The sequence below is a fragment of the Saccopteryx leptura genome, chromosome 7, assembly GCF_036850995.1.
Source record: "Saccopteryx leptura isolate mSacLep1 chromosome 7, mSacLep1_pri_phased_curated, whole genome shotgun sequence".
Lineage (NCBI taxonomy): Eukaryota > Metazoa > Chordata > Mammalia > Chiroptera > Emballonuridae > Saccopteryx > Saccopteryx leptura.
Window position 1 is genome coordinate 117185080 of NC_089509.1, and position 27606 is coordinate 117212685.

Consider the following 27606-nt stretch of genomic DNA (forward strand, 5'->3'; position numbering starts at 1 on the left):
GCTTCCTGCTCCTCCCCCTTCTCTCTCTCTCTCTCTCTCTCTCTCTCTCTCTCTCTTCTCTCTATAATTAATAAAGTCTTAAAAATAAAAAATAAGGGAAGTATGTCCCTAGAACCGCAACTGATTAAGCCCTGGCCGGGCAGCTCGGTTGGTTGGAGCATCATTGGAGCCAGTTCGATTCCCTGATCAGGGTAATACAGGAACAGCCCGATGTTCCCCTCCCTCCCACCTCCTCTCTCTTAAGGAAAAAAAAGGTAGAAGAATAGCAACTCATTTGCTGCAAGTCGCCTCTGCAAAATGGATGTTTTTACTTAGGCAGAGGGATTTCTAAACAGTCGGTGTGGTCCGTGTTCCGCAGCCTGCCGCTGCTGGCCCGCCCCGTGTGGAGTCTGGTGATTCCCTGAGGATCCCAGCAGAAGGGACCGTCATGGGGAAAGAAAGGCCTTCTGATTCTCTGAAAAGTAACCTAGGAAGAAGTCCCCCTATCCTCGTGGTAGAGATGGATGTTGTCGGCGACGTTGGGAGACAGGAACAGCTGGTCCTTCGTTTCCTGAGGGCCGCGGCCGGCTGTGCGCGTAGAGGCTGGGTCTTCTCGGGCAGCGTCTGGCCCCGAGTCTGAGTCCGAGGCTGGGATGCTCGGCCGTGCCTCTCGTCCCGGAGACGGGAAGCACCCCCCGTTAGGCACACTGAGCGAACGCCCTCTGCCGTGGCTTTCGCGTTAAGGACCCTCGCTGTTGCTCGGAATCAGTGTTACCACTGACACAGAGCACGGAGGTTCTGATACTCCCCGCACCGCGGCGTCGGGCCCGCGTGTTGTGTGCCCCGGGAGGCCTCCTAACGACTCGAGCCAGCTTGAATTAGCTCCATGTGTCATTAAAGGCGTACAAATGGCTTTTATTTTTGTTCCTAATCTGCTCATCACGCCACGGCATTCTGCTCTCGCTAATGTTTTTAAAATGATTAAATGGCCGCGTGCTTTGCGACCTATTTAACCCTTCAGAGGGCTGATCGGAAGGGCGGGGGAGCGTGAGGGCGGCAGGGCGGGCGGGCGGGAGCTGTCCCGCGCTCCCCCGCCGAGCTCTCCCGAGTTATTCTGAAGTCTTCTTTGTATTCGACCACTTTTATTCCTCTTAGAGAACGTGGACACGGCCAGACGTTGCCCGTGAGGAACTGCCCCGACGTGTTCCGGCTGTGGGTGGTCAGTCATCCTCCGGGCGGCTGGCTCTTGAGCTGTGAAACCCTCTGACGGGTCGGGCAGCATCACCGCACGGACTCGGGTGTTTCCGCACGCTGCGGGCGGGGTGACCCTGGCCGGGTGTCGGTTCCGGGAGTGTGTGGGGGAGTCGGGCCCGGAGCAGAGGGTGGGCGAGCCCGACGGCCAGGCCCTGGAGTCCGGGGTGAGTGTGCGCACTCCGTACGGGGCCGTTAGAAGTCCTCTGACGGGTGTGAGACGCTCACGGCCTCATCTGTCGGCCCGGAACTGGGGAGGGGGCAAACTGAAGAGTGCTTTGCGAACTTCCTGGTCTAAGAGGAAAGCAGACTGTGAAAACTTGGACGGGCAAATTGGATTATGTGAGATTTGCCAAGGAAAAGAGAGAGAGGCTTTTTAAAGGAGGTGAACTGTGGAAGTAAAAGCCACCCACACGCCTCGCCCCGGGGCTGCTACGATAGAGGTCCGGGTTGCGGTGTGCCCGCCCAGGTGTTTGGTGAGATGGATTGTGGGGCGCTGTGATGTTCCCGAAGGCCACACAGCTGCTTTTTCAGATACTTTTTCAGCAACGCAATTACTAACTGTTGCATTGAATTCCATCAAGGGGTAACTCTTGGCCCAGTCTCTTACTAGACAGCTCACGTGTTTGCCTATTTCATTTATTCTGGGGTTGGTGCTTCAGCGGGGGGCTCTTTACCTAAAGCTCGCCCCACCCCAGTCCTTTCTTCGGGGTACACGTCCCAGAGTGAGACCACTGGGCCGGTGACGTGTCCCCCTTCACAGCGTCCAGTCCTCGTCCAGCCTTCCGGGGGCCTGGTGTCCCCTTCACGGGGTCCGGTCCTCGTCCAGCCTTCCGGGGGCCTGGTGTCCCCTTCACGGGGTCCGGTCCTCGTCCAGCCTTCCGGGGGCCTGGTGTCCCCTTCACGGGGTCCGGTCCTTGTCCAGCAGCCTTCCGGGGGGCTGGTGTCCCCTTCACGGGGTCCGGTCCTTGTCCAGCAGCCTTCCGGGGGGCTGGTGTCCCCTTCACGGGGTCCGGTCCTTGTCCAGCAGCCTTCCGGGGGGCTGGTGTCCCCTTCACGGGTCCGGTCCTCGTCCAGCCTTCCGGGGGCCTGGTGTCCCCTTCACGGGGTCCGGTCCTTGTCCAGCAGCCTTCCAGGGGCTGGTGTCCCCTTCACGGGGTCCGGTCCTTGTCCAGCAGCCTTCCGGGGGGCTGGTGTCCCCTTCACGGGGTCTGGTCCTTGTCACCAGCTCAGCCTTCCGGGGGGCTGGTGTCCCCTTCACGGGGTCCGGTCCTCGTCCAGCAGCCTTCCAGGGGCTGGTGTCCCCTTCACGGGCTCCGGTCCTTGTCCAGCAGCCTTCCGGGGGGCTGGTGTCCCCTTCACGGGCTCCGGTCCTTGTCCAGCAGCCTTCTGGGGGGCTGGTGTCCCCTTCACGGGGTCCGGTCCTCGTCCAGCAGCCTTCCAGGGGCTGGTGTCCCCTTCACGGGCTCCGGTCCTTGTCCAGCAGCCTTCCGGGGGGCTGGTGTCCCCTTCACGGGCTCCGGTCCTTGTCCAGCAGCCTTCCGGGGGGCTGGTGTCCCCTTCACGGGGTCCGGTCCTTGTCCAGCAGCCTTCCGGGGGGCTGGTGTCCCCTTCATGGGGTCTGGTCCTTGTCACCAGCTCAGCCTTCCGGGGGGCTGGTGTCCCCTTCATGGGGTCTGGTCCTTGTCACCAGCTCAGCCTTCCGGGGGCTGGTGTCCCCTTCACAGTGTCCAGTCCTCGTCCAGCAGCCTTCCGGGGGACTGGTGTCCCCTTCACGGGGTCCGGTCCTCGTCCAGCAGCCTTCCGGGGGGCTGGTGTCCCCTTCACGGGGTCCGGTCCTCGTCCAGCAGCCTTCCGGGGGGCTGGTGTCCCCTTCACGGGGTCCGGTCCTCGTCCAGCAGCCTTCCGGGGGGCTGGTGTCCCCTTCACGGGGTCCGGTCCTCGTCCAGCAGCCTTCCGGGGGGCTGGTGTCCCCTTCACGGGGTCCGGTCCTCGTCCAGCAGCCTTCCGGGGGGCTGGTGTCCCCTTCACGGGGTCCGGTCCTCGTCCAGCAGCCTTCCGGGGGGCTGGTGTCCCCTTCACGGGGTCCGGTCCTTGTCCAGCAGCCTTCCGGGGGGCTGGTGTCCCCTTCACGGGGTCCGGTCCTTGTCCAGCAGCCTTCCGGGGGGCTGGTGTCCCCTTCACGGGGTCTGGTCCTTGTCACCAGCTCAGCCTTCCGGGGGCTGGTGTCCCCTTCACAGTGTCCAGTCCTCGTCCAGCAGCCTTCCGGGGGACTGGTGTCCCCTTCACGGGGTCCGGTCCTCGTCCAGCAGCCTTCCGGGAGGCTGGTGTCCCCTTCACAGCGTCCAGTCCTCGTCCAGCAGCCTTCCGGGGGGCTGGTGTCCCCTTCACGGGGTCCGGTCCTCGTCCAGCAGCCTTCCGGGGGGCTGGTGTCCCCTTCACGGGGTCCGGTCCTCGTCCAGCAGCCTTCCGGGAGGCTGGTGTCCCCTTCACAGCGTCCAGTCCTCGTCCAGCAGCCTTCCGGGGGGCTGGTGTCCCCTTCACGGGGTCCGGTCCTCGTCCAGCAGCCTTCCGGGGGGCTGGTGTCCCCTTCACGGGGTCTGGTCCTTGTCACCAGCTCAGCCTTCCGGGGGCTGGTGTCCCCTTCACGGGGTCCGGTCCTCGTCCAGCAGCCTTCCGGGGGGCTGGTGTCCTCCGGCCGGTGTCCCATTTACACTCTGGCCAGACTGGATTCTTTTCATTTTAAAAACTTTTCATTTATAGACAGAAAATAATCATAATGTCCCATGTTTCAAATATTTTCAATAGGTCTCTCCCTTAATATGAAAATAAGGCCACCTAACAGGCACAATTGTTCTGTTAAGAGATGGCAGTCAGTCTCTTGGGCGGGACCAGCCTGGCATACGGGGGTGACGTGGGGAGCAGATGGTCCTGGCTGTGCTTTCGGGGGTATCAGGCATGTCCTCTGAGGCCGGAGAACCCCGGCGCCCCAGAGGGAAGACAGCCCAGAGGTCGGTCCCCAGTTCTGTTATAGCCGTGACCTTGGCCGTGAGTGAGCCGTGAAAAGGGGGTGTTTCTTCCGGCTTCCGTGCCCTTTCCGACGCGCGGTGTTACCAGCACCTTAGGGCCAAACACCCGGAGCAGAGCGCCTTCCGAGGGAGCAGAGAACGCCCCCCTCCGCCCCCGGGCCCTGTGCCCTCATGACGCTCCGAAGGGCTCGCGGGGCCCCCTCAGCCCACCCTCCTGTCTCCGCACAGAGGGGCGTGCCTGCCCTGGTCACGGTGAGTTGCGGTGGCCACCGCGTAAGCTCAGTCTCTCTCTGCTCCGTGTCGTCTTCCAGCGGGAGGGGGAGGCGGGGGGGGGGTGCTGACCGGCATCGGCACCGGCGTGCGGGAGCAGAGCACTCCCCCTTGGAGGGATGTAAACATCTTACTTCATTACTGAGTGTTTGAAAGTCCAAACTTGGGAAGCCCACACATGGTCGACACTGCAAAAATGAAAGAATTAAACGTGAGCTCCTGTTCCGTTCTCCAGCACGTCCTGAGTGTGCTGCCCAGGCAGGTGAGGAAGGGGAGGAGGAAGGAGAGGAAAGTGAGGAAGGGGAGGAGGCAGGTGAGGAAGGGGAGGAGGCAGGTGAGGAAGGGGAGGAGGAAGGGGAGGAGGAAGGGGAGGAGGCAGGTGAGAAGGAAGGGGAGGAAGGTGAGAAGGAAGGGGAGGAAGGAGAGGAAGAGGAGGAAGGTGAGGAAGGCGGAGCCGTTGTCGGGAACCGGGGCAGGTGCTGGCTGCCGTGTCTTCCCGTCTGAGGCTCCTCCGGGTGCCGCCACGTGCAGCCCTACGCTGCCCGGAGTCATGGGCCCCTCCCTGGGGCACGCATGGTGCCTGCAGGCTTGTACGTAAACACAGTAACCAGCCGCCCGGCCTCTGAGAACCTAAAGCGTGCTCACGTGGGGACCGGCGGGCGGCAGTTGCGTCATCTGGCCAGGTGTTGCGAGCAAAGCCACGCAGAGACGCCAGGGGCTTCCTCCCCTTCAGCAGGGGCCTGGGCTCCTCCACCTCTACGTCTCTGCCTGCAGGGGGCACTGTGATTCCTCTCCCGTCAGCCAGACTCCCGAGAGAACGGCTGTTGTCCGACGTCTGGCATTTCAGGAAACTCTCCCATTGAATTTTGTGTGTAAACTGTCTGAAAAACTGGACACCATGCAGCCATCGAGGACGAGGACGCACGTCCCCCTCTGCACCAGGGTTTCGTGATCAAATGAAATACCAAGGGGCCTTCTGCATTTAACTTCATTTCTTACCCGATCTACAGACTTCGTTAACAGAGGGACCGAAGGAGAACCTTGTCCAGGCAGGGCTTGGAGGCTAGTCCCGTCCCGTCCCGTGGGAGTGAGCCACTCGTAGCAAATCAGAGAGTAGGAATTAGGTCCGTCTTTCTTAGCTGTGTGGCTTTATCCTTCCTTCCGTAAATGTTAAACTTTGGAGCCAGTGGTCACATTTTAAAACCTGGCAGTGGAAGAAAAATGCTCCTTTAAGTGATGATTTCCCATAGAATGTAAAGCACCTCAGTCCTTAGGGTTATTGGGGTGAAATGCAATCCTATCATCAACATAGAAATCATTAACAAAAGCTGTCTGATGAAATCTCACCCCCCCCCCCCAAACTGTTCTGTCACTTAATAAGACTGTGGGTCCAGAACGCGGGGTCTGGGTCTGGGTCTCTGAGATGCTGTAACTTAGTAAGCTGCCACTAGGGGGCGCCGGAAGCCCTCAGAAGGATGATTCTCACTAGTATATATTCTTCCTTTCTCTGTCCCCGTGGAGAAGGCAGTCGTAATAAAACTAACTGCCTTCAGAGCCCATTTAGACCTGTCACAAGAGGCACCCGGTAAAGCGTGTGAAGTTCCTGCATCGGCAGGGCCCGAATGCACAAGTGGAAAAAAGTGTCACCCATCGGAGAGGAGAGGGCAGCCTACAAAAGAAGTACACATTCCGTTCAGCTGCCGCCCTGTCCTCTGTGGTTTGCTTTACATGTAACTGTAGAGAAAGAAGCATCACAGGAAATCTGGCAAAGAAGGATGGGAATTGCAGTGCCGGTGGCCGCAGCCAGGCAGGGTCACACTGGACTCGGGCAGATGGCGGAGGGACTGCGGAGCTGGAAAGCGTCCGGCAGTTCCTGTTTATTGGAGGCTCGCAGCAACGGGCGAGCAAATAAGCAAAGGAAAGCCGCTTTCCGTGGAGGAGGGCCAGGGACCCGGAACACCGCCCCTCACCGTGGCCGTGAGGGAACCGGGGCTGCACCTCAGGGTGGCGGGAGAGCAGTCTGGGAGAGTCACCCCCGAGGGAAGGAACCTGCAGCTTTTCATGGAGACACACGTGGCTTTCTGCCAGGTGCTCACACACTGATTGTGCAAAGTGCCTGCAGCCGGGAGACCAGCGAGCAAGCCTGACCACAGCTGTTGCCCCCCACCCAGGCTATAACCAGGTTTTTTATTTGGTACCTTGTTGTCTTTTAAAGGAGCCCAGCAAGAGTTCTGTGGGCCTGAGCGACAACCCAGGCTTGTCGCCCACACCCGGGCTGGGCGGGGTGACTGCACGGGTCTGTGTGGAGCCGTCACTACCAGCCCCCACCCAGCTGCGGCCCCTTCCTGGTGGGAACCCCTGGGCTCTTGTCCTTGCCGTCTGCTAGTTAGTGACCAGGAGGCAGATGACAGATGAGCCTGACCCCTGGGCAGAGGGAAGGGAGGGGGCAGCGTCACTGAAAGTGGTCTAGGGCTCACTTGTGGTTTATACCCGCCGGGCAGAGCCCAGGACACTCTGCCGTGAGCAGTGCTCCCCCGCGTGGGCACAGGGCACGCAGGGGCACGGGGCAGAGGACAGCCAGGGGTACCCGTGCTTTGGCCTGCGTCCAGCCTCCTGGTTTCTGAGAGGGGTTTTCCTTCTATCAATAGTCCCCTCCCCACAGTGGAGGGCTTCTCCCTGCTGTTCTTCATTTATTTATTTCTCATGTTTACTAACCTGTTTTCTCCCAGCATCTGATTTCCCTTAGACATTGTAGCCTCTCCGATCAGAAAACTTTCCATTTCTTACTTGGAAATGGGGGCTAATTACATGTTTGTCTCTCACAGGAGGAACAGCAAATCACAGGCCCTTTTAGACACACGAAGTTTCTTTTATCAGACTCTCAACCGAGTGGTGAGAATTTGTAAGGAAGCAGATAGAACTTGGAGAGTGTCACAGGTTCCAGTCCTCAGAACAGCGGTGGCAGAGGGTTGTGGGCAGCAAGGGGAGCTGGGTCCACATGGGGCCGTGTCCTCCGTGAACGGTGACGTCCACCGCGGGAGGGCAGCTCCCACCTGCTCGTCCTTGAGAGCTGTGGGAAGGTTTCACCGGCCCCTGAGAGAGAGAATTTCGGAGAGCGAGGGAGAGCCCTGTAGGGAGAGCAGTGGGCTAAGTTCCAGGTGTTTCCCCCGACTTCAGTCAACACTTCCCTGAATTAAACACTTTCCTCGCAGGCACCGGGGTGCACGGGACCTGCAGAGAGTGGGCGCGGGTCTGAGTGAGGTTGGGCACAACAGCTGCAGGCAGGTCTTGGTGCATCAGTCTCGCCATGAGTTTCTGAAAGAAGGAAAGCCCGCTGCTGAAATAGTTTGTAAAATCTCTAATCGCATGTGTATGATTGCTGGGGACAGACCTCGGCGCACATCCTGACCAATCGAGTAATTCAGAAGCAACGTGAATGAGCATTCCCACAAAGTCAGACGAGAAGCTGTTCACAGGGGTCTTTCCCTGGGGATTGTGCTCGCTGGGGGCTCCACACCTCTGGGCTCTGTGCACGCGCCCCAGTGGCTGCCGCAGGAACAGCAGATAGTGCGAGGGGGACGGCGGGGAGGTTGGCCCGTCTTCCCTTTCCGCCCGTTCTCCTTGGCAGGCTCCTTCCCCAAGTGCTTATTAAAGACAGGCACGAACAGTCAGTTGTCCCAGTCCACACCGCTGTGTAACGTGAGGTAGGAAGCCCTTGAGGAAATGCTGCACAGCGGTGGCCTTTCAACAAGGTGTGCAGTTAACCTAATTGCTATCAAATGGTGGTTCAAATAAGGGGAAAGGGTTGGAGAAAGCCAGTGAGAGGGCTAAAAGCTCAGCTCCGTGTGCCACTGCCCACCTGGGCAGGTAAAGGTGGGGGCATGGCTCACCTGGGCAGGAAAGGGTGAGGGCGTGGCTCACCTGGGCAGGAAAGGGTGGGGGCATGGCTCACCCGGGCAGGAAAGGGTGAGGGCGTGGCTCACCCGGGCAGGAAAGGGTGGGGGCGTGGCTCACCCGGGCAGGAAAGGGTGGGGGCGTGGCTCACCCGGGCAGGTAAGGGTGGGGGCGTGGCTCACCCGGGCAGGTAAAGGTGGGGGCGTGGCTCACCCGGGCAGGAAACGGTGGGGGCGTGGCTCACCCGGGCAGGTAAGGGTGGGGGCGTGGCTCACCCGGGCAGGTAAGGGTGGGGGCGTGGCTCACCCGGGCAGGTAAAGGTGGGGGCGTGGCTCACCCGGGCAGGAAACGGTGGGGGCGTGGCTCACCCGGGCAGGAAACGGTGGGGGCGTGGCTCACCCGGGCAGGTAAGGGTGGGGGCGTGGCTCACCCGGGCAGGTAAGGGTGGGGGCGTGGCTCACCCGGGCAGGAAACGGTGGGGGCGTGGCTCACCCGGGCAGGTAAGGGTGGGGGCGTGGCTCACCCGGGCAGGTAAGGGTGGGGGCGTGGCTCACCCGGGCAGGTAAGGGTGGGGGCGTGGCTCACCTGGGCAGGAAAAGTGGGGGTCAAGCAAGCAGCAGCTCACTGCCAGTGCTCTTTGTTCCGTGGCTTTGATAAACTGCCCAGGGTGGACGTAGCAGCCACAACTTTGAACCTGACTGAGTCCTGCCCTGGGAGGTGGGAGGCCGGCACCCTCGGCCCCTAAAATATCACCACACCCCTTCCATGGAGTTTTCCTTTTCACAGTTATGGTTCACGTCCAATTCTGTTCAGGTATACTTTACGGACATTTTATATCTTGTCTGTTTACATATTTAAACAAACACTTTCCCTGATTAAAGTAGTACCTGTTTGTAAAAAAATACAGAAAGTGATGAAGAAGTCAATCAGAATCACCTGTTCCCACCTTCTAGCCATGCGCATTTTGTTGTATGCCCATCTCATCAACTTTTTAGTAAACCTCTTTTAAAGACCCGAAAGTAGCGACTTCATTTTCTCTAAAGCCGTGTCTTTCTGAGTCTTCCAAGTGGGCGTGTACCAGCGAGGAGTTTCCGACCCCGACCCCAGGGACCGAGGCTGGTCGTGGGGGCTCCCTGTCACTAGATCCATCCTGCAGACACCTGAGCTCCAGCGTGGCTGCGGGCGCCTCCCCTCCTGCTCACCGTCTGGAGCAGGCGCGGTCAGCTCGGGTCCCCAGGCCCGCCCAGAGCACCTAGTGCGTGGGAGAGGAGGCGGCACGTGACAGGCTCCTGGGTGGGCTGGCCGCGTCTCCTCGCTCCGCGTGTGGACGGACGCGTGAGCCTGCCGGGCCACACCCCCACCTTCCCTTCCTCCCTGCATCCCTAGTGACCAGTGGACAATGCCTGTCATTGGCTTCCAGGCAGACTTTGCCACAGGAAGAGAGCCCAGTGGGAAGAATGGAGTCTGTCTCCTTGGTGCGTAGATATTTCACGGGAAATGAAGAAATTGGCATCATGAAATACCCACATTCAACAAATATTATAAATGGCCAGATGGGCTCTTTAGGCCGACTGCCCCTCCCCCCCGCTGCCATTGCCCCTTTTTGCTGGCAAATTAGAGCCAGATTTTATAAAGAGTTTCATTCTCAGACCTCATGTGCCCCTTTACCCACATGTGAACGCTTCTAAAGGACTTGGAGGGACAGGTCTTGAGGCCATTATTTCAGCATTTTATTCATGTGACGTAGAAAAGGCTGGTGAGTGTGGGGGGAGGGAAACGCCTCTGGTGGGTGCCATGGGCAGTGCTGGGAAGGCGAGCCCCGGAGGGACAGACTGCAAAGCGGACAGATGCCCAAGCCTGTGTGGTGGTGTGGGGGCTGAAGGGCAGCCCTCCGGAGACGTGCACACTCTAACCCCGGAGCCTGGGACTGGCACCTCATGGGGAAAAGAGAGTCTTTGCAGACGTGATTACACTCGGGATCTTCAGATGGGCCCTGAGCACAGTCCCGTGTGTCCTTGTCCAAGGGAGCGTGGCTTTGACCCCACACAGAGGATAAAGGGTGATGTCAAGGGGCGGAGAAGTCTGAAGATTGGAGTGATGCAGCCACAAGCCAAGGGAGGCGGGCAGCCACGGGGCACTAGAGCCTCCAGAGAGAGCCCAGCTCTGCCAGCTCGGCGATGCGGACTCGGGGCTGGGCAGCCTCCACAACTGTGAGAGGGAGGGTCTGATGTCCCAGGCCACCAGGTTTGTGGGGACTGTTAGAGCAGCAGGTGGAAAGGGGCAAGGTGGCTCAGGAAGGCTCCGGGGAGAAACTCAGTCCCCTACCCACCGCTTCGCCAGGGGAGATGCAGGAGGAGATGAACTCTGACCACACATGCCGGGAAGGGGCTGTGTCACCAGGAGCCCGGGGACCTGCCGCAGACTGCAGCCAGGATGACCTCAGCCTTGTAAGGGGCTGTGTCACCAGGAGCCTGGGGACCTGCCGCGGACTGCAGCCAGGATGACCTCAGCCTTGTAAGAGGCATGTGACAGAAGAAACAGTTTTGCAAGTCTGGCTGAGGGCAAATGAAAGCAGGTCTCGGGGTAGTGGACCGGATGAGGGCAGGCTCAGGGCGACCAGGGGCAGGTGGAGAGCTGGGGTCCACTCCACGTTCTCTTCCCAGAAGATGACCCCAGCCCTAGGTGTGGGGGGGGGCGCGGGCTGAGGCCCTGCAAGGACAGGGCTGGTGGAGGGGCGGTCAGACGGCTGGCTCTTCTCCTGCCGTTCCGGTCCCCTCCCCTGGGCGCTGAGGTCTCGTGCAGACACGGGGCTCCCTGCTTCCCACTGACTCCTCAGCCCACTCCCTCCTTTTCTCACCATCCCCACCAGTGACCTTGCCCACATCCCACAGCAACACGGAGTCCTCACCTTCCCCTCAGCTTTTGACCTGGACGTGGGCTCGTCCTGGAAAATTCTCTAACACCTGCCCTTCCTCCTCCTCTTCCTCTTTGGGGTCCTCTGCCCAGCCCCTCGATGACGGAATTGTTGAGAGCCGGTGGCCTCCGCGTGGCCGCCCTCCGCAGCCACTCAAACGGTCCAGACCCATTTCATTGACGTGACCTAATATGTTTTATGTGCAAGAAACAGCATCAGGTGCCTCTCTGTGCAGCGGGGAGAAACGGGGGTCAGACCGACCCTCAGTGTTGGCCCGTGTTGACCCCCTCAGCAAGTGTTGATTGAGGACCGAGTGTGTCCAGCAGCCTGCTTGCTCCGGTGCCCGGAGGGGCCGTCCCTGCATTAATTACCCTCAGGGCCACATGGCCCTCACCAGCCTGAGTGGGAGCTGGCCTGCACCCACACGGTCAGCCTCGCAGCTGGGCGTCCGCCCACACAGCCTTCTCAGAACAGGAAGCACACGCGTTTACCACAGTGCCGCTGAGCTGGGAAGTTGGCTGACCATGAGAGAAATGTTTGTGGAAGAGTCCTGTCCCCTTGGCTCTGTTGTGTTCTTCTGTTTTATTGTGCAGCCTGGGTACCTCTTTAAAGATACGTGCAATGGAAATTAAGGCGCATTCATCCCAGGTTTCCAAAGCAAACCACCAAGCTCAGGCCGAGTTATTGAACGCTTAGGAAGTCGTAGAAGTAAATGGACCTGACCCCCCCCCCCCCCCCGCAGCGCCCAGGTGTTCCTCCTAAGTTCGCTGATGACAAGCCACGCGGAGCCATGACGAAGGACGTGACAGGCTGGGAAACGGCCACTGCTCCTGCCGCGCTTGCTGTCGGATGCCGGAAGGCGGCTCGTGAACGGCCCCTCGCCCGTGGGCACGTGGACCCGACAGGCATCGAGTCGCCGTTTCAGACGTTGCCCAGGGAACACCACCGAGACGCCGTCGCTCCTGGGCGGCCCCTGGGTGACGCTGGGCTGCCCGGCGGAGCTCCGGGTCTGTCTCAGCCTCTTGTCACGCGTGGCTCGGGATCCTGCCACCTCCACCTAACCGGCTGTGGAACGGGGTGCCCTCCCGGGGCCACCTCCTTCGAGGGCTGCCCGTAGTAATGGGGTGTGTCTGTGGCTGCGTGGAGGGCTTCGAAGAGAACAATTACCTGTTGTTACGGGAACGGGAAGCCCTGGGGAGGGGGCGGCGGCCCCCAGCAGAGAGCGCAGCCTTCATGCAAGAAGTCCTTCTGGCGGCACCGACCACCGTAGGCGGAGTCCACCCAGAGCCGTGAGCCGTGAGCCGTGAGCCGTGAGCCGTGAGCCGTGAGCCGGTCCTGCTCTGCCCTCGGGGAGGTCCCACCCCCTCCGGCCGGTGTTCCTTACCTGTCACTCAAGTTGTGGAAGTGGCTCCGTGCTGTCCGGTTACATCCGGATGTGGGACAAATAGCCCTAAACCGTTTCCCCTGGGTTCTGGATATACATAATAACACTTTTAAATAGTAACACCAACCCGTAAAAAATGGCTCCCGAGGGCCCATGAAGTGGGTGCGAGGTTCAGCGGCGTCTCCCTAGGTAGAGTTTCCCCGAGACGGCCGGTGGTCATTTACCAATGATCCAAGTGCCTCTGCATTCCTTCCTCGTCCTTTCACCTGAAACACTTAAATCCCCCTTAAAAACATGACCCAAGTCCACTGAACAGACTTACTGTTTCTCCTGCGTGATGACTCTCTATTGCACCCGTTGTCGGTTCCGTCCGTCCTTTCTCCTGGGCTCCTTGGCGATCAAGACGACATTCGTGCCCGGTGGTCGCCGGCTGCCTCTCGAGCAAAACCGGGGTGCCCGCGTCTGGCTCGCGCGGCCGCGCCGCCCTGCAGGGAAACTGCCCGGCTCGGGCGGCTGTGCGTCTGGAGACGGAACTTCACACGAGACGCCCCGTCTCTCTCCACAGTGCTCTTTCCCCCTCACGCGATGGCACGCGTCTAATTAAGAACCCACATCTAGAAAGAAAAACCCTCAAGACAGAGACGTCAGGCGCCCCTGCCCCCCACGACCAGGGTCAGAGTCCCGGCGTGTCATCTCCGGGCGGCTGTCAGCGGCCGGCCGGGAGCCCCCGCCGCCGTGTGAGCGGTTCCGGGGAAGGCCGGCGGCGTCTGCAGGACCCAGGACCTCCCCCCGTCACGGGGGTCACTCTGCCCGAGGCAGCGTGGATCTGGGGCACAGCAGGTCGGCTAAAGGGAACCCAAGACTCGGAAGAAACCTCGGCCTCCAGGAGCACAGCCCAGCAGCGGCTGCGAGTCCGCGACGGCGGGTGGAGAGATGTCGCGTTCGGCGTGGATGTCACCCCCGCGCTCCGGCGCGGCGCCCGCTCTCAGGGCCGTGGTGAGCGCGATGGCGAGGGGCTCCCGGGCCCATCGCCGCAGCAGGCACCCACGTCTGCGTGGAGGCGCCTTGACTCCGGTGGGAGCTCTTCAGTGAACCGGTGTTTCTCAGGGCGGGGGTGGGGTGGGGGACAGGCGCTTGCTGTCCCTCCCTGTGTCCCCCCCCCGGGCCGGTTACTGGGCCGCTGTTCACAGGAGCGGTGGCGGCCGGGGGCGTCCAGCCCTTCCGAGAGTCAGAGCCGCTTGTTCACGGACAGGATTTCCTCCCCGGGAATTCTGGGAAGGACTGCGAGGTCGGCAGGTGGCCGTGATGAGAAGATGGCGGCCGGGAGGCGCCCGCAGCCTCGTCATAGACACGAGGGAGGTTCAGAGGGGCGTCCGGAGCCCGCGGGTCCCAGCAGGTGTCCCAGCTCGGGCCTGGTGGGCGGTGACCCAGCGTGAGCGGCCCCGTCGCAGGCTGGGGTCACCCGCCGCTGGGCACAGAGTCGGGGAGGGGCAGAGCCACGCTCCGTGGGAGGGCGTTTGCCTCCGTGGTGCCACCCTTGGGTGCCCCGGCGACAGGAACACGGTCACGAGTGCGCTGTAAACCGCCGAGGACGCAGTCTCACTAGAAGAGTAAAAACCGCCCTCTGGGGTCACGACGTTCAGGACATTCTCTCCCGAGACAAGAAACGGGTCCCCTTCAGGGTCCTGGTGCGGCACGAAGCAGCCCGGCCTCTGCCGTCCTCCGCCGGCTTTCTCCCTGGTCGGGAGGGCGGGGGACGCCCGCTGAGGGTCGGCACCGGAGGGAGGGGGCCGCCCGCTGAGGGTCGGCACCGGAGGGCGGGGGACGCCCGCTGAGGGTCGGCACCGGAGGGAGGGGGACGCCCGCTGAGGGTCGGCACCGGAGGGAGGGGGACGCCCGCTGAGGGTCGGCACCGGAGGGAGGGGGACGCCCGCTGAGGGTCGGCACCGGAGGGCGGGGGACGCCCGCTGAGGGTCGGCACCGGAGGGAGGGGGACGCCCGCTGAGGGTCGGCACCGGAGGGCGGGGGACGCCCGCTGAGGGCACCGGAGGGTGGGGGACGCCCGCTGAGGGTCGGCACCGGGCGCCCGTCCCTCCTGCGATCCGCGTGTCTGGACCAGCGCGTGGCCGCCCTCTCTGCGGCTCGCCGACTGTGCTCTGCTGTTCTGAGTGTTCCCTGGGGACTTGGGGGTGGAGGGACAGGACGTACGAGCCTTTACTTTGTTCTCAAATTCTACGCCCGTGGTCCCTGTGCAGTTCCTGGAGACGCAGGTCTCCAGGAAACGTTTCTGATGGGAAATGTGGAGACAGCGTCTGAAGAATTGGCGACCTAGCTTTTTCTCAGGAGACGCGTTCCTGCCGTGTTCACGACACCACGGCCTCGGAAGGTGGCCTGTCGGTTCCTCTGGGTCTCGGAGGTCCTCGGTGCTGGGGGCGCTGTCACCGACATGGGTCCCTGTGGTGCTGGTGAGGAGACTGGTTTGTTTGTTTGTTTGTTTTTTGAATACTTGGTAGATGCTGATCAAGTGGCCAGCGTGCAAACCTCGCTGTATGGCGCCTCACCGGCGCTGTGCCTTACGAATAGAAGGCGCACCCTCCAGCAGCATAAAGACCAAACCCGCACTGCCCCGCGCTGGGCCTGCCCCTGTACACAGCAAGGAAACCGAGGCACAGAGCGGAGGTGGGGACCCCGTCCCTGTGAGCCAGGTGCCCACCGGCCTCCCCGCCGCGCTCCCTACTGCGCTCCCCGCCTTCGTTATACGGTCAGTGAGTGAGCTCCAGCCCCCAGATTTCTCCCCGGAGCCACCAGCAGAAATCCTGACGAACTTGAGACGTTCACCCTGGAGGGACTCGGAACACAAAACTGCGGACAGGAACGCTGGCGCGTCGTTTATTCCTAAAGGCCTCGCGGGTACGATTCGCAGGCCACCCGTCACCTGCTACGGTTTGAGGTTGAGGTTTGTTTCTTGGCTTTTTGCCGCTGCTCTTGGGGCGTTTGTCGTCTGAAAAACAACATGGGGTTCGTCCTGTCTGCTTTCTGTACCGTGTGACGTCAGCAGACCCCCTCCTAGCCTAGAGGGCCGCCCTAGACTGTGTCAAAGCCCCGGGCGGGCAGTTCTCATCAATATTTTCAGCCTCTTCTCCTCCCCCCGTCGGCCCAGGCTGCTCAGAAAGGTCGGGCAAGTCCCAGCAGGGCCACCAGGTGGCAGTGTGGTCACGGCCGGAGACGCCCTGCGCTTGGCTGCTTTGGTCGTTGACATCATCCACCTGTGAGCCTCGCAGACGGAACATGGTGAATTAATGTGCCGCCTCCGTTTTAATGTGAAAGATGCAGTTGATTAGATTAGGCACCGAGGTGGACGTGATAGGAAACGGGAAGCTCATGGCAGAAGCACGGGGTCGGAGGGGGTGGGGGGGGTCAGCCAGCGGTCGACAGGGTGTAGCCCCAACGATCTGACCCCTCGAGCTGCTGTGTAAGTCTGTCCCCGGTAGGAAAACACTTTTATAGTGACATCTCCTTAGGGGCTGGCACGGCACGGTGACCTTGGAGACAGCGTGGTGGAACTGTCCACGGAGGCTCAGCATCTTGGCATCGCCACGTCCGCTGATAACGTTGCCAAGCCAGCCACTGCGCCCTCCAGACCCCCCCCCCCCGGGTCCGCATGCCGCCGCGCTCGATTTTACTTCAAAAAGATCATTTTGTGAGGTTTGTTTTGCAGCTTTAAAAAATAAGTTGAGGAATTTAGGTCCAAATAAAAAATTGAATAGCTACAGGTAACCGCAGAAGATGTTATTGGCAGATGCAGCAAAACATATATTTCCCCAGAAAATTGGATTTTGCACATAAAAACTTAGTCATACTAATAAAGACAGGTCATTACCAGTTTTAAGCCAAATAAGCAAACTCCAAAAGAGGTGTGCTGTCACCGTGACTGGTGGGGGGTTCTGGCGTGTTTTTTTTTTTCTTTGAGAGGCGTAAATCAGCCTGAGGTGCTCGGGCACACCCTGGGCTTGCTCAAATCATTCCCGTCCCTCTGACGGCGGGCGGAGTGGCTCGTGCCGCGTAATTTACGGCCCCGTGGCAAGGTATGTTTACATTTCAGCTGTGCAGCCGTGGAGCTAATGAGAAAGATAAGAAATTTATAGACCTCCGTGATTGATAGGATTACTGCCTCTGCATTAATTGAAATCCGAGCGCTCGCAGCTGTGTGGGCTCAATTTGGGGCTGGGGGGGTGGGGGGTGGCAGGTAGGGGGTGGGGGAAAATTACTTCAGATATGCTGCAAACTTTCTGATTTGCTTCCGAGCACCTGCAAGATGGTCTCCCTGCTGACGGACTGGTTGGTGGTGGACACCATTGCTCCTTACCGGGGTGTTGGTAATTGCACGGAGGTAACGATGGTGTTTGCTCTGTCACCTCCCTGTGGTCGGTGGCGTCTCCACGGGCAGGGTGGGCGGAGGGGGGAGAGAAAAATTAAATACTGTGGCGTTTTTTAAATGGCTCTAAAATTTTTACGTGGATGATAATAAAATTCTCTATGGTGACTCTTTGCTAAATATTCTCCGGACTATTGAAGACATTGGGGGGTGGGAATAATAGTGGTCTGGGCCAGCCTGCAATATCCGTCACGTTCTTAAAATCTCCGCCGGTTGTATTTAATCTAACGTGTCTGAAGCAATCTCGCAGACCTTTCCTTACCTGTCATTTTTAAACATACCATTCTTGCAGAAGCGCGGTCTGGGGAAAATGTCTACATTTTCCCATTAAGTGCTTAAAAAGTCATAAAACTAAAGTCATTAGACTTCACTCATCAGGGCTGTATCAGGAGAAATGTCTCTCGGTGCCATAAATCTGACCGAGGGTTCGACATTCATGTCCCCGGATCCGTTCCCTGGAAATGGACGTTTGAAGGTAAATTGCTTAAGTAGGGCCGTTTAAATTTTTAATACAATCTTATTGTAACGGTTAGCCAAGTGATTAAAGTGCAAAGGGGCCTTATATGTTTTACAAGATTTATATAATAAATGTCCGGGATGCCTCCGCGATGCTGAATTATAGATGTTACGACAGCAAAAGCGCTCCCGGAAAAGGCCAGAGAGGCACAGGTGAAGAGCCACGCCGTCCTCGGAGGCTAAGCCGTGCCGCCCGAGGGCAGGCGTCCGTTGTCCGTGCCGAGTGTACAGTCTCCGGGCCTGGACGCGTCTGAAGCCGGGGAGTGCCCCTGGCTCCCCGGAGCCGTGCCGGTGCCGCAGCCGGCGGAGGTGCTTGGAAAGGACCCGGTAGGAGCGACCGCTTCCGTCCCCGGTGTGCCTTTAGGGGACGTCACCGTCCTCACCGATGTCCTTTTCTCCCCCTGCTGGAACGCCTCTAGTCTATGAGGAACTCCTTCTGTGGGATCAGGGGGGCTTTTCTTGCCCGCCACACGCTGTCGACTCCCGGCAGCACCGGTCCTACTCCTCGCTGGTGACACAACGTGTGCCCTCTGCCAGCCGGCCCTCGGGCGGTTGCTGGCAGTGCGTTTGTGGTGACGGCCTGGGTGGGGCAGCAGTCCAGCGGATGGAGCCTGTTTTGCAGGGCAGCAAAGTGCTACGGCTCGCTGCATTCCAATGCCCACTTTTCTTGCGGTGGGCAGGAGCCCCGGCCCCGCCGGATCCTCGAGGGCGGCCGCGACACCAGGCTCTCCCCGCTTTTTATATTCTTGCCCATCGAAAGCAGAATCTATTGTCAAGACGAAGGCAATAATACCTTTACCATCTTTTCTCATTTATATATATATTATACACACATACACACACATATACATATATATAAATATCCGGATTTCTAAACCGTCTTTGACGATGTCACCATGTAACGTGTTAGACTTCCTGGGCTGAAACATGCCTTGTATCGAAGTGTCTCATCCACAGACATATTTTGAGGGTCGGCAGCAGAGAGGGGAGCGTTCCTGTCCAATCACTGTCTCTCAGCCTCGAGCCAGACACTAAGGAGTCGGGTTATTAACTAGCGCAGATGTGGGTTCTTTCCTTCTATCTGTGTTGGGTGTGTTCCCCTCCAAGGTGTGACTAGAAAGCTTGTACGTGGGCAGGTGCTCCGTAGTACGTAGCATGGGGTGGGTAGGTGGGTGGGTGGGTAGCAGGGGCAGGGGATGAACTCAGGCCCCACCACCAGCAAGAAAACACCTGCCTTTGAAAACTTAAAGTCACCAGGGATCCCTTCTTCTCTCTACCTACCACCCGTGCGTGGCGTGCAGGGCAGTATTGCGTAGTGACTTCCCACCGTTTTGTCGCCGAGGTAAACCTGCTGACGTGGGGAGGTGAGGTGCCTTCCGCGCGTGTTCACGAGGAGCTAGCTGTGCACACCTGCAGGGACAGAAGGAGACTCCGTCTGCCGCTCCCGGGCCGACAAAGTGTGGCCTGTGTTTGGGTGTCTGACGCTGGAGCTGTTGGCATATACTTTGTATCTCTCGAGACCCGCGTGCAGGTTGAGGTATGAGAATCTCCTCTGTTATTCTGTGACTGTTTCCAAAGTGTCCACCAGGGATTTGTTTCATTTTATTCTGTTTTGATGCCATTCTTTTCTCAGTGAGTTTGAACCATGACGTCCCCAAGAATGACATTCCCCAGTGCTTTGTTAATGCAAGATATTTTCTTAGGGGGGTGGCGTTAAAGCAAGACTTTAAATAAAGAAGAATGGATTATGAACTTACGGTCATCATAACCTTTCATCTGCCACAAACACCTGTACTTGTGGTCAAATAAATTTACAAATAGGTTTAATGTTCTTAAAACGTGGGTCCTTTCTCAACCTTAGAGGGACCAGAGGAATGAGTAACAATTGGGTGTGGGTGCACCCCCTTCTCCCAGGGACCTTCTAAGAGAGGCAGTGAAGGGCTGTCGTGCCCTGACCGGCTGGCTCAGTTGTAGAGTGTCGGCTCAGCTTGTGGAAGTCCGGGTTCAATCCCCAGTCAGGGCGCACAGGAGAAGCGTCCATCTGCTTCTCCAATCCTCCCCGTCCCCCTTCTCTCTCGCCTCCTCTCCCACAGCCATGGCTCAGATGTTTCTAGTAAGTTGGGCCCGGGTGCTGAGGATGGCTCCATGGCCTCACCTAAGGTGCTGAAATAGCTCAGTTGCTGAGTTAACGGAGGAGCCACCCCAGATGGGCAGAGCATCACCCAGTAGGGGGCTTGCAGGGTGGATCCAGGTCGAGGAGCACGCAGGAGTGTGTGTCTCTATCTTTCCTCCTCTCACTTAAAAAAAAAAAAAAAGAAACACCCGTGGCTATGAGGAAGTGGGAGGGGGTGGCGGGGGGGCACTAAGGACTTTCTATGTCGGGGAGCATACTCCGAATCTTCATTGTGACCTGAGTTACAGGCTGTTTGTCAAAAGTCACGGAAGGGTACAACTTAAGACTTGCATTTCCTGATATAGACATTGACTCTCAAGAAAGAGACCTTAGGCCCTGGCCGGTTGGCTCAGTGGTAGAGCGTCGGCCTGCTGTGCAGGAGTCCCAGGTTCGATTCCCGGCCAGGGCACACAGGAGAGGTGCCCATCTGCTTCTCCACCCCTCCCCCTCTCCTTCCTCTCTGTCTCTCTCTTCCCCTCCCACAGCCAAGGCTCCATTGGAGCAAGGTTTGCCCGGGCACTGAGGATGGCTCTGTGGCCTCTGCCTCAGGCGTTAGAATGGCTCTGGTTGCAGCAGAGCGACGCCCCAGATGGGCAGAGCATCGCCCCCTGGTGGGCGTGCCGGGTTGATCCCAGTTGGGCGTATGCGGGAGTCTGTCTGACTGCCTCCCTGTTTCCAACTTCAGAAAAATACAAAAAAAAAAAAAAGAAAGGGACCTTAAACAGCTAACGAACGAGTTTAATTATGCCCCTCCTGACCTGGGGAGGGGGAAAGAGAACTGATGTCTGCAACATGCTATTTAAAATGCAACAAAAGTACGACAACGGGCAGATGGACGGAGGTGAAGTAAAGTGTGGGTAGCGACATGTTGAAACAGTAGAATCCGGGCGATGTGGAAACGGGCCTTCCCTCAGACTCTCAACCTTGACGCGTGCTTCCCATTGCACGCCAGCAGCCGGGAGGTCAAACCGGTGGTTAATCCATTCAAAATGTTACTGTCGGTATTTGACCTGACGATGGGCCCATGTAAACTGATTCTAGTGGGAAGAACTCTTCTCGCTCCTCGGTGGAGATGTGCGGTATTATTATAAGCCCTAATTTTTTCTTTTATTTTAACGAGGCTTTCCAGAATGAAAATGGGTGCGTGGTCCCTTTAAGAATTTCAATAATTTGTAGAAACAGGAAGCAACAGCATAGGAGGGATAGTTGGACTTTGTCACTGTTACTACTAAATCACAGCGGGTCACACACTCAAAAAAATCAATCCCTATTCTCTGCCGAAGTCTAACACTTAAACATTATTAGTCACAAACGTGAAATCTTGATCGGCAGTGACCTCAGGTATTCTAAATGTAAATAAAATTAGATTTAGAGCCCTTTTAATTACCCGAGGAGCTGTGAGTAATTACAGTGGCAATTGATAAACTTAATGTCTTGTTAAAGGGAGGGGAAAAGAAAAAGAAAAATTAACAAAAAAGTTTCTCTGCGCAATCTACTGAACTCTTTGGTAAGCACTGTCCGTGAGAGAGAATGGTCTCCCATTCTGTATTAATTCTACAGAACGATGTGTCATTTCCCTCTTGGGGCCCCCAAGTTCATGGAACTTACATGCGTGATGTCACCAAGGGCGGAGCTGACCCGGGGGAGTTTAGTCTGTCTGGAAGGGTCGGTGTCTGGGCGGGGGCGGGGGGGGGGCGGGGGGGCCATTAGGTAACGGTAATTGATGGGAGAGGGGGGACCGGGCCGCTGACTTGATGCACAGAGCCTGTTGAAGACCAAGTGGAAATGTGTTTTGTCACCTCATCCTTCTTCCTAATTGCATCACAATGCAATGTGCAACCCAACCTGTGTGTCACTGTCACTCCTCCGAAGGCCTCTCTCGTGCAAGGGGCCACCACCGCCACTGGCTCATTAACACAGCCGGGGAGGAGAGGGATCATCGTCCCAGGTTCCAGCCCAGACGTCACCCTCCCCCACGTGAAGAAGAAAATGTCTTTTTTTTTTTTTAATGGAGACTTTGGTAAGGATAATTATTTCTGGAGAGAGGGATAGCTTCCGTTGGGATAGACAGGCCTGCTCTTCTTGAGAGGAAAGGGATCGCGGAAGGAGATCGTGCTTGTGGCCGAGGGGGTGGGGACGGGGCGGGGGTAGAGACGTGCTGAGCTCCGTTTTTTTCTGTGAAGCACGTATGTCTCAAGACAGGAAGCAAATTAGGCCTGATACATTTGGTTAAGCCAGTATTAAACAACCAATTTTTATTTTTAAATTTTCTCCTTCCTTCCTTCCTTCCTTCCATCCATCCATCCATCCATCCATCCATCCATCCATCCTTGAGAGACAGATAGGAAGGGAAAGAGATGAGAAGCATCAACTTGTTCATTGATTGCTTTCTCATACTTGCCTTGACCGGGACGGCGTCAGCTGAGCCCGTGACCCCTTGCTCAAGCCAGCGACCTTTGGGCTCAAGCCAGCAACCATGGGATCATATTGATGACCCTGCGCTCAAGCCATCGACCCTCTGCTCAAACGGCCACCTCGGGGTTTCAAACCTGGGATCTCCGCGTCCCAGGTTGATGCTCTGTCCTCTATGCCGCTGCCCGGTCAGGCTCTAACGATACCAACTTTTAAAAAAAGAAAACCAATCCCTGCCCTTGACCGCACTTGTCTGGAGGCTCCTGATCTCAGAACCTGCTGACGGCCTCTTCTGTCCGCTAGATTCTCTTCTCTGGACCTTCTCCGTCTCCTCCCTGCTCTGGATTCTCGCGCGGTTCACTGACTGGGTGGATGATGTCCCGTGACCGGTGTCGCGTCTCAGTTTTCCGTGGTGTCTCTCCTCTCCTCGCGTTTTCGGGTCCTCCCCGCAGCCCCTGCCCTCCGTCTCGTCCGTCCTGGTAGGCGATCGCCTTCCTCTGGTATCGTTGGAATGTTCCGGCGTTTCTCCCTGGCCCTCCCCTGCGCTCTGCCTGTAAACCGTGTCAGCCTGTGTCGTGACCTGTCACGGGTCCTCTTTAAAAAGCGTGGATCTGCAAGGGGAGCCCCGAGCCTCCCTGGCACACAGGCTGATGGGGCCCCCCGTGCAGACTCGGGGATCCCAGGGAGGGTCATGGCCCCCCGTGCAGACTCGGGGATCCCAGGGAGGGCGAGCCATGGGCCCCCCGTGCAGACTCGGGGATCCCAGGGAGGGCCATGGCCCCCCGTGCAGACTCGGGGATCCCAGGGAGGGCGAGCCATGGGGCCCCGTGCAGACTCGGGGATCCCAGGGAGGGCGAGCCATGGCCCCCCGTGCAGACTCGGGGATCCCAGGGAGGGCGGGCCATGGCCCCCCGTGCAGACTCGGGGATCCCAGGGAGGGCGGGCCATGGGCCCCCCGTGCAGACTCGGGGATCCCAGGGAGGGCGAGCCATGGCCCCCCGTGCAGACTCGGGGATCCCAGGGCAGGGAGGGCGAGCCATGGCCCCCCGTGCAGACTCGGGGATCCCAGGGAGGGCGAGCCATGGGCCCCCGTGCAGACTCGGGGATCCCAGGGAGGGCGAGCCATGGGCCCCCCGTGCAGACTCGGGGATCCCAGGGAGGGCGAGCCATGGGCCCCCCGTGCAGACTCGGGGATCCCAGGGCAGGCGAGCCTTCCCCGGCAGGGGGGGGCGGCAGCCACCCTTCTGCTCCGGCGTCGGCAGCCTGATGAGTGGAGAAGTGACAGGTTCATTTCTCCCCTCTGTGTGTGGGCCATTCATCTTGCAGATGCGCGCCTGCCATCTAAATTGTATTGCCAATTTATTGGGGGACGCGCCGGCCTCGTCTGCAGAGACGCTGATTTGCATCCTCCGCGAGAATCAGCGAGAGAGAAAGTTAATCACCTCCAGGGCCCCCGGAGCAGATCCACGCCGGGTCGGATCTCCGGAGCCTGCGGCAGGCTCTCTCACCGGAGTCTGGGTTCGAGTCCACGCTGACCTGGACCTCGGTTGGGGGCGGCGTCCTGTCCTCCGAGCCCTGCTCCGGACGCTTCGCTCTCTGAAAGGTCTTGAATGCGTGCCGTCGGCGCCTCTTGCTACATTTCAGGCCGCCCCGAGCTACGTGACCGCTGCCTTGACTCTGCTGGCTTGCGTTAACGGTGATTTGCTCGGCGACGCTGAGGAACCGTAGTGCAGGCGAGGTGGGCCTCGTGGGGGAGACCCAGGCTGCCCTCTCCCCGCAGCATGAGAAGAGAGAGGCTGGCTTACTCCTGGGCTGCTCCGGTCCTGAAGGACAGGCCTTTTGCCCTTTGTCCGCGGGGTCCAGGTGGCCGACCGGCATTCCGGCCCCGGTGTCGGCCCGTCAGTTTCCCACTCCTGTCGCCTGGAATCTCCCTGCGGGAGGCTCCGAGTTGAGCTGCCGGGGACCTGCAGCCCCTCCCACACCGCAAACGGGGCGGCAGACCTGTGGCATGACCACGCGCGTCCTGGTTCCCCCTCGGTCACTGTCATCAATACTGTGCCCTCTGGGTCATGCGTGCCTCCGGACCTCGCCTGTGCCCGTGGTGGGGGGCTCAGCCCTGCGTGTGAGTGACTGGTCGGAGGGGAAGTCGGGGGGTCAGGGGCAGAGCTGGGGGCCTCCTTCCTCCCCTCTGGTCCCTTCTGAGGTCCCTGCTCAGGAGCTGAGCAGCACGAGCTGGCAGAGGGGGACCCAGGGCCAGGACCTGTCAGGAGGGCTGGCCCATCCCAGCATGGTGCCCTGCTCCTCTGGGCACCACCAAGCACCGGTTTTATGCCCAACGCCAGCTACGATGTGCCCCTTTCTGGACCTCCCGTTCTGAGGTCCTGGGCAACCAGCCAGAGACACAGTGGAAGTCCTTCCGGCTGGAGTTAGACCAGGGCAAAGCCACCCTCCCCCGGCTGGAGTTAGACCAGGGCAAAGCCACCCTTCCCCCGGGCGTGGCGAAGGCCTGGTGGAGTGGAAGTCCTTCCGGCTGGAGTTAGACCAGGGCAAAGCCACCCTCCCCCGGCTGGAGTTAGACCAGGGCAAAGCCACCCTCCCCCGGCTGGAGTTAGACCAGGGCACAGCCACCCTCCCCCGGCTGGAGTTAGACCAGGGCAAAGCCACCCCTCCCCCGGCTGGAGTTAGACCAGGGCAAAGCCACCCCTCCCCCGGCTGGAGTTAGACCAGGGCAAAGCCACCCTTCCCCGGGCTGGAGTTAGACCAGGGCAAAGCCACCCCTCCCCCGGCTGGAGTTAGACCAGGGCAAAGCCACCCTTCCCCGGGCTGGAGTTAGACCAGGGCAAAGCCACCCCCTCCCCCGGGCATGGCGAGGGCCTGGTGGAGTCGGAGACTTTAAATTGGGGCAACACACAGAGTGCCGCACCTACCAGGGGACCCAGGGCATGAGGGCCGACGTGGCACAGGCGTGGACGAGGGCGCTGGGGGCAGGTGATGCTGAACAGACAGACGGCACGTGTGTGAGCGAGCAGAGGGTCAGGGTGGGAGGGTCCCCCAGAGGGTCCAGGGCTGCCCGGAGCCTGTGATGCCATCCTGGGGCGGGGCAGTCCACTGGCAGTGCCGTGTGGGACAGCTCCCTTTTCTCCCGGGGGAGATACGCTGATGGAAGCAGAGGAGGACGTTGGTGCTGCAAAGAGACACAGGAACGAGGAGTCGCGGTTCCTGCAGACTGATCTCATGTTCCCCTCACCACAGTAACAACTTTGTATCAGAATGGAGGACACACATAAAAACAAGCCCAACAGGCCAAACTCTTATCCTTCCCTTCTCTATGAAAGGAAGAGGGGACCCAGCGGCCCGGGCCAGGAGCAGTGCCCTCTCATTCTCAGAACCTGAAATTAATGTCGGCAGCCTTGACTTTGCTCCGTCCTGAAGGTAACTGTTTATTACAAGTCGGCATTTTAAACCCCCGATTAATAGGAGCAATTAAACAATAGCTTCATTTCCAGCAAATTAACGGCCCTAATAGGTAATTGCGACATAAATGAAGATAAATTTGTTTTAATACAATGAGATAAAAAATAATGAATACAGACAAGGCCTGAGTCTCAGACGGAGAATTCAGGTTCCGTCGCTTCGCGGAAAACTTGGAGCGTGTTCTCTCCGGGAGAGTCGAGCGCGGGTTTGGGGTTCTCACCGTGGCCGGTCTTGGATCAAAGGTCTTTCTCTCTGTCATGTAATGGGCACGTGGTCACAGCTCGGGCTGGGGTACGCCGAAAGTGCTCCCCACCCAAACCCTTTCCCCTCAAGACTTGCTGGGAGCGTGGGAGCCGCCAGGCAATGGCAGGCCCTTGGCCAGAGCCTGACACGGACCCAAAAAGCCACTGCCCAGAGGAGCACCCCAGATCAATTTTACGACCCGTTCAGTTATAAGCTACCTTTTTTTTTCTTACTGTGATAATACTGCTCACAAAAATTAAGGGGTATTTTAAAATATTATAAATAAGAAGCAATAAAAAAAAAGCATTTGATTTTTTTTTTTTTATTATTAAACAAGAACATCAGAAAAGCAAACGACCAGTCAGAGAAAGTTGTTTGATTATGCATAAGAGATGCAAAACCACCCTTTATTTCCTCGGTGGAAATGCATCGACAAAAGGCTGGACCTACTGGAGTGTCCGCGCGTCCCCCGGTCCCCTGACTTTTGTGAGCAGCGTAATTCGCAAACTTGTCCTGATGGCTTGCAGGCATCCCCAAACTACAGCCCGTGGGCCGCATGTGGCCCCCTGAGGCCATTTATCCGCCCCCCCACCCCCCGCTGCACTTCCAGAAGGGGCACCTCTTTCATTGGGTGGTCAGTGAGAGGAGCACTGTATGTGGCAGCCCTCCAACCGTCTGAGGGACAGTGAACTGGCCCCTTCTGTAAAAAGTTTGGGGACCCCTGGTAGTGTGTCTTGTTGAAACGTGGATGTGGCCGAGTCAGGCCTGTGTTTAGGGTGGACATGATGTCCAGGTGCAGGGTGGTCTGGGACGGGACGAGTCCGCCCCCGGGAGCACAGCTGGGTGGTTTCCAGGGGGGTGGCAGAAACGGTGGACACCTCGCGAGAACAAGGGTCTGAGTTTCCCCCGCGGTCCCGGCGCCCACGTGGAGGTCTGGCATGCGTTAGAGAGCGGGGTTCTGGGCTGTCCTCCTACAGACCCACCCGTGAGCATCCTCGGGATTTAGGGACCGCTTTAGAAGGTTTTAAGCTGCGAGGGGAGCGTGTAGGCAAAACGACATCACTGAGCTTCTATCCCTTCAAGGAGAACATCTTTGGGGAGCTTTGCCTCAATGCTGATCAGCCTAAAATTCAATATCCTACACGTAAAAACTCACTGGGCATAAGGGGAGTCACTGCAGTTTCAGATAGGAGTGTTCTCCAAACAAAATAGCGGTGTGCTTCTCTAAGCCGTGGGAGTGGGGGTCCCTGAGACCCGGCCCTGGGGGGCCTGCCCCCACACTGCTTGCTCCCGTGTCTGGGTCGAGATGGCCTGCAGCTTCCAGACCGCATGAGGTATCCTTCCAGAGCATGGACGGATCCTGCCTCTTGGCCGGGAGTAGTGTCGACGGCCTCCTGTTGCCTTGAAGAGCATGTCCACCCTTGTCCCCCATCCCCATCTTTGCCTGGAGATCCCTAAACTGGGGTTCCCCCATCCTGCGCCTTCTCCCCCCAACCCTCCTCCTACGTCCTTGCCAGCCCCCCCCCCGCCCCCGTGGACCCTGTGTTGATTCGTTTACCCAGGTGGGCAGTGCCTGTCGGGTGTCAGGCCCACGTTGGCCCCGGGGAGGTGGCAGAAGCACGGTGCCTGGCA

General features: G+C 58.8%; 1 protein-coding gene and 1 non-coding gene across 2 annotated transcripts in view; both read left to right on the plus strand.

The window, feature by feature from the left end:
* The window catches only part of AGAP1 (ArfGAP with GTPase domain, ankyrin repeat and PH domain 1), a 322164-nt gene that overhangs the window by 67429 nt on the left and 227129 nt on the right, over positions 1-27606 (plus strand). The window lies entirely within an intron of this gene.
* TRNAS-GCU (transfer RNA serine (anticodon GCU)) lies at positions 20179-20254 on the plus strand. The gene has a single exon. It is a non-coding gene; the product is annotated as a tRNA-Ser (tRNA).